This window comes from Cupressus sempervirens, chromosome 5, assembly GCF_028749045.1.
Source record: "Cupressus sempervirens isolate cs-2001-9-10 chromosome 5, ASM2874904v1, whole genome shotgun sequence".
Classification (NCBI taxonomy): Eukaryota; Viridiplantae; Streptophyta; class Pinopsida; order Cupressales; family Cupressaceae; genus Cupressus; species Cupressus sempervirens.
The window spans coordinates 241,920,818-241,926,663 of record NC_143122.1 but is presented as its reverse complement, the minus strand read 5'-3'; positions in this window follow the sequence as shown (position 1 = coordinate 241,926,663).

The window sequence follows — 5,846 nt, the reverse complement described above, 5'->3', positions numbered from 1 at the left end:
CCTAATCAAGCCCAAGTCGAAATTCCTCTCATCTCCCTCAAAATATCCCAACCATAAAATTTTATGAAGCCCACTAGGTCATAAATGACTCTTCCAAGCCCTTTTATTGCTCTTACAAGCCATTATGAGGGTCTTTATGAAGATTTTATCCCTTGAACCTCCTTTGTTGACTCATCCTTCACCTTTCCTCCATCCTCTCACCCTGTGACATGTGTCACTCCTTGATTGGTTGTAAGGAAGCACAATCCATGTGCTCTTCTCTCATGCAATCTGAGCCCTCCATGAGCTTTTTCCCATCCTTGCATCTTAGCCCTCAATCCCTCAAACCTCTTGCCTATAAATTCAATCCTTCCCCTTTGCAAAACAACACAATCCATGAAGTAAAGTCATAATGCCATTTTAAGAAGCCATTTTACATCAAAACCATACACTCACACCCAAATTCCAACTCCATTTGAAGCCCTTTTTGAAGCATAAGCTTGAGCATACATCCTATCTATTTAGACAAAGCCACTCAACAAGAGAGCTTCTTATTGAGAGAGCCCATTAATGGCTCATATTCTTAATTGAGAGCTCATCTTAGTCTATCTTGAAGTTTATGAATTTTGTTTAGTTTGTAGAAGCTTTATTTAGATTTGGTTTCTATTAGCATACTAACATTGCTCATATACACCAGTTGCATAGTATGAGTGAATATGTAGCGTCTCAACTTTTGAGAAGCAAAGACAAATGCCAAGCAAGCCTTCTCAATGATACTCTAATTCCTTTCATAAGAAATCAGCATATGCCTCAGATAGTAGATAGTTCTTTCCTTGTTATCATTGTCTTCTTGTGCTAGCAAGATACCCAAAGATGATTCTGTTGTTGAAATATACAAGATAAGAGGCTTCCCATGAATAGGAGGCATCAAGATCAGTGGATTACTAAGGTATTATTTTATGTGTGTTAAGGTATGCTTGCAATCTTGACTCCAGTTGTATTTCACACCTTTATGCAACGTCTTGATAAAAGGTTGTGACCTATCTGGCAGCTGTAAGATGAATCTATGAATGGATTGAAGTCTTCCTGGTAAGCCCCTCATCTAACTGATATTATGGGGTGGAGGCATGTCACTGATTGCTTGAACTTTATCTGGATCAACTTTGATTCCTTTTGTAGACACAATGTAGCCAAGCAGTTTCCCAGATGTTACACTGAATGTACACTTCTTGGGGTTAAGTCTCAAATTGAATTTTTCCATGCAATCCAAGATAGGTCCCAAATCTTGAAGGTGAGTATTGCATTTTGTACTCTTACCTAGGGTATCATCAACATAGTCCTCCATTGTTTTATGTATCATGTTATGAAAAATTCTAGTAACTACCCTCTGATATGTAGCCCCATCATTTTTCAAGCCAAATAGCATCACATTCCAACAGAAATTTCCCCATGCACAAGTGAAAGCTATCTTTTCCTGATCTTCTGGCACAATTTTGATCTAATTATAACCAGAAAATCCATCCATGAGTGAGTACATTTCATATCCTGTTGTCATGTCCACTATCATATCAATGTTAGGTAGTGGAAAATCATCCTTCAAAGATGCTAAGTTTAGATCTTGAAAATATGTACAAACTCTGATAGATTTTTCATGCTTGGAGATTGGAACAATGTTTGATATCCATTCAATGTAATCAATAGAGAAAATGAAAGCAACTTTCACAAGCTTCTCTAGTTTAGCTTTGACAAGCAATGCAACATGAGGATGCATTTTCCTAAGTTTTTGTTTGACTGGTTTAACTCCTAGTGCAATGGACAAGTGATGCATTATGAGATCAGGATCTAATCCTGGCATGTCTAATTATGTCCATGTGAAGTTTATCTTTTTCTCTTGGAAGAAAGGCAATGAATTCCTTCTTTTCTTCTGGAGATAGAAACTGTGCAAGATGTATCATGTGAGGATGTTCTTTTGTTCCCAAGTTGACTAGTTGTGTTGGGTCTATCAAAACTAATGACCTTTCCTAGAAATGACTAGGAAGTGAATCAAATATCACATCTGCAAGTGCCTCAGAGAGGTTTTCACCCTTGCATATGTCTTTTGTTTTTACTTTTTTAGGTTCTGACATTACCACAATGTGTTTTTCACCATCATACCTTTTATTTCTTTTCTTTTGATTGTATAAATGAGATATTTGATGTCAACTTTAGTCATGTTGACACTTTTTTCGCTGGTGGAAGACGTTACTGGTTTGACAGTGTTTAAGTAGCAGGCAAGAGCATAGTCATTATGGAATGTAGGGACTTTACTAGATGCATTGGAATTCTAGTCTATGAGCTTAGGATAGGTGAGTGAAAGAGATGTGATGGGTTTGATTACATTCATGTTATAATCATTAAATGCTTGGACAAGCAATTTGAGACCTAGAGCAGCTTCATCCATAAGTGTGTTTGAATATCTTTGAGTTTTGACTTCATTAATCGAAGACTCGATGACACTAGCTAGATAAAACTCATCCAACCTAACCCTAGATGCTTCAACTACTTTGAGGAGGTTTTCATAGACATGAACTTGATATATATCTTTTTTTATAGTTGCTTCTAAGAGAGAGTCAAATTCATATTCTCGAGAATCTATGATACATGGTGATAGACTGTAAAATTCCCCAATAGTGATAGGGACAAACTCTCCATCATTTGGATTTTAAAAAATCTACTCAATGCATAAATCATGACTAGACTCTCCTTGTTCTTGTTTGGTATGATGTGAATCAGTAGTACCATTAGAAGAAACACTATCACCATCCATGGTGCTAACAGGTGGTACAAAATCATTAGGTTCAACAAAGAATTTAGCAAGATCATTAGGAATGGGATAAGGATAAGGATTCTCATCATCAAAATTGTTTTCATGGTCATCAGACTCAACTTGTGACTCATTTTCAGATGAATTTTCAAGTTATGTAACAAATTTGTTGATCCCTAGATGAAAGAGAATCTTCTGGAAGCCTAGACCAGATGTATCTCAGTTCCTCCTAACTATCACTTTGACTAGATCAATTAGACCATTTTTATTGCATCCAATAGGACATGTTCCCTTATAGCCAAAGTATTTCATGAATTTAAGACTTGGCCCATACTTCTCTTGATTAATTTCATGAGATTGTTCTGTGAGGTCAACTGGAGTTTTCTCTTTGTAGATCCATGCAACAATATTTTTGTTTTTACTTTCCTCCTTGAGAGGAATAGTAGCTTTGACAAATGTACCATTATACTTGGTTTGAGGTTTCAACACAAAAGGTCTCTTGGCTTCAGATGGTCTCCCATAATAACAGGGAGATTCAGGAAGAGATGTTAAAGACAGAATAGGTTCCATTTGATATTCACCCATTCCAATTTCTTTCAGCTTTAGTGACTGCTCAATTTTCTTCAGCTTGTTATCATGATAATTTGTAGACTCTCTATTAGTAGTTACAAAGTTTGTAGCTGATTTTAGCATGTTACAGGTATAGCTAGTACTTGCAGGTATAGTGACTTTAGAGCCATGAAATGGGAACTTTGTACATTGATGTTAAGTAAAAGGTACAACCCACATCTCATGTATCCATGGTCTTCCTAGCATAATATTGTAAGATAAGGGAATGTCCAAACCTTGAAAAGTGACATCCCTTTCGATAGGACCAACCTGAAGAGGTAACACAACAAGATCCAAAGACTTGTGCTTGACTTCATCATATGCTTTGATAGTTATCTTATGACAAGGGTCAATGGACTCTTCAAAATACTCTAATTGTTTGAGAAAAGAAGTAGAGACAATATTCAAACCTACTCCATTATCGATAAGCACATGTCAAACATGTTTCTAGTGTATCATAACCTCAATGTGTAGAGGTTGATTATGTGGGTTAATCAATGAATTACTGTCTTCCTCAGAGAAGGTCACATAGTAAGGTGAAGTCAAATGACCTACCATAGATTGGAACCTCTCAAGATCAAGATCTTGAGGAACATTTTCCTTAGTGAGGGCTTTTTCTAGAATCTGTCTATGAGCAGGCGAGATTTTGAGCAGTTCAAAGATCATGAGTTGAGCATTTTGTTGTCGTAACTAATCAAGTATACTATAACTAGCAACTTTTATTCCTTTTCTAGATGGACTAGCAAGAGGTTTGTCTTTGTGTTGTTCTAGCTCAGGAGTAGAAGGTGCAAAGCCTTTAAGTACTTACTTGGTGCGAGAACGTGTAACAACATTGGCACAAGTTTGAGATGATTGATTGTCAGATGTGTTGGAAGTAGGACCCCTTAAGAAAAATGGTGTCTTAGGTTTAGTTTTATCTTGTTTTCCCTTGATGGTGATAATGTCACAATATTCAACACATACCAGTTCAACCATGTGGACTATCTCATCATCATTGTTAGAGTATGTATAGTTAACCTTGTTGTTAGGTTACGGTTTTGATTTTTCTCCTTTTTCATATTGAGGGAATGGCTCCTTCAAAGCCTTGTGATCTGAGTTCTTGTTATGTCCATCCACAACAATGTCACCATTGTTGATTAGGTCTTGGATTTTGTGACACAAGTTGATATAGTTACTAGTTTTGTGACCTTTGTTTTGGTGGTATTCGCAAAATGAAGTTTTATTCCACCATGGTGGTCGTGGTTGCAGATCATAAGGATGAGAATTGTCCAATGGAGAAATGAGTTTTTTTTTGTAACAAGGTCTTATAAACCACATCCAAAGGTTCACCAAGAGGTGTAAAATATCATTTAGGTCATGTAGCCCATGAGTTCCTTGGTTTTTTCTCAGATGTCTTATTGTCAGGAGGAGGTTTCTCAACATTCTTGGATGCTTTGAGATTATTTGTAAGATTGAACACTGCCTTAGCAATTTTAGGAGTAATGTTGTCAACAACTCTATCATGTACAACCTCTCAATTTTTGTTTACATATCTAGACTTGTCTTTATTAAAGGTTGACCCTTGTTTAGTGTCCTTTTGAAGGGTTATTTCACCCTTTTTTACCATGAATTCCTCTATCTAGATAGCTTGTGTGACCATGTCTTCGAAGGTACGTGGACCTTGAAGTTGAACTTTATACCCAAAACCAGGTAGGAGTTTATCCATAAAGATGTCAAGTTTCTCTGTTTTCAGGATTTTGCATGAGTATTTAGTGTAAATTTCTCTCCATCTATGAAGGAATGTGAGGAAAGGTTCACCAAATATCTGTTTAAGGTTGCACAAGTCTTGAATATTAACTAGGTGTTGTATGTTGTGAGAATAATCTTGGACAAACAAGTTAGCAATCTCATCAAATGTTTTGATAAAAATAAGCAAGTGTGAGAACCACTCCATAGCCTGACCACCTAGACTTCGGGAATAGACACATGAGATATGTCTCATTATGCATAAATTCTTGCAAATGATCTTGGGGATCGATGGTTCCAAAGAATTTATCATACTTAGGTAACTCAACTCCTCTTGGAAAAGGAGGCATGTCTATACTCTTGTCAAAAGGAAATGGACAAAGAGCGTCTAAGGTGTACATTTTTGTAGGTTTGTCTTTATTAATTATCATTTGAGCTAACTGGTCTTGCATGATTTTTAGTTGTTTTTTCAATTTGGAAGTCTTAGTTTCCTCTTCATGTGTAATGATAGTTTCAACTTTAATATGATGAGGCAGCTTGGCTCCCTCTTGGGCAAGTTTGAGAAAGTATTTCTCTTTCTCTTCATTAAGTAAGATTTCCATGACCTTTTGGAAGTTTTTTTTCTTTCAACATTTTTTGATATGATCAGGAAGTGATTCAACCTCTTGTTCATTCTCATTAGTAAAGAGAGGTTCCTTATGTCTTTCATCCCTATTTTGATCTTGGTCTC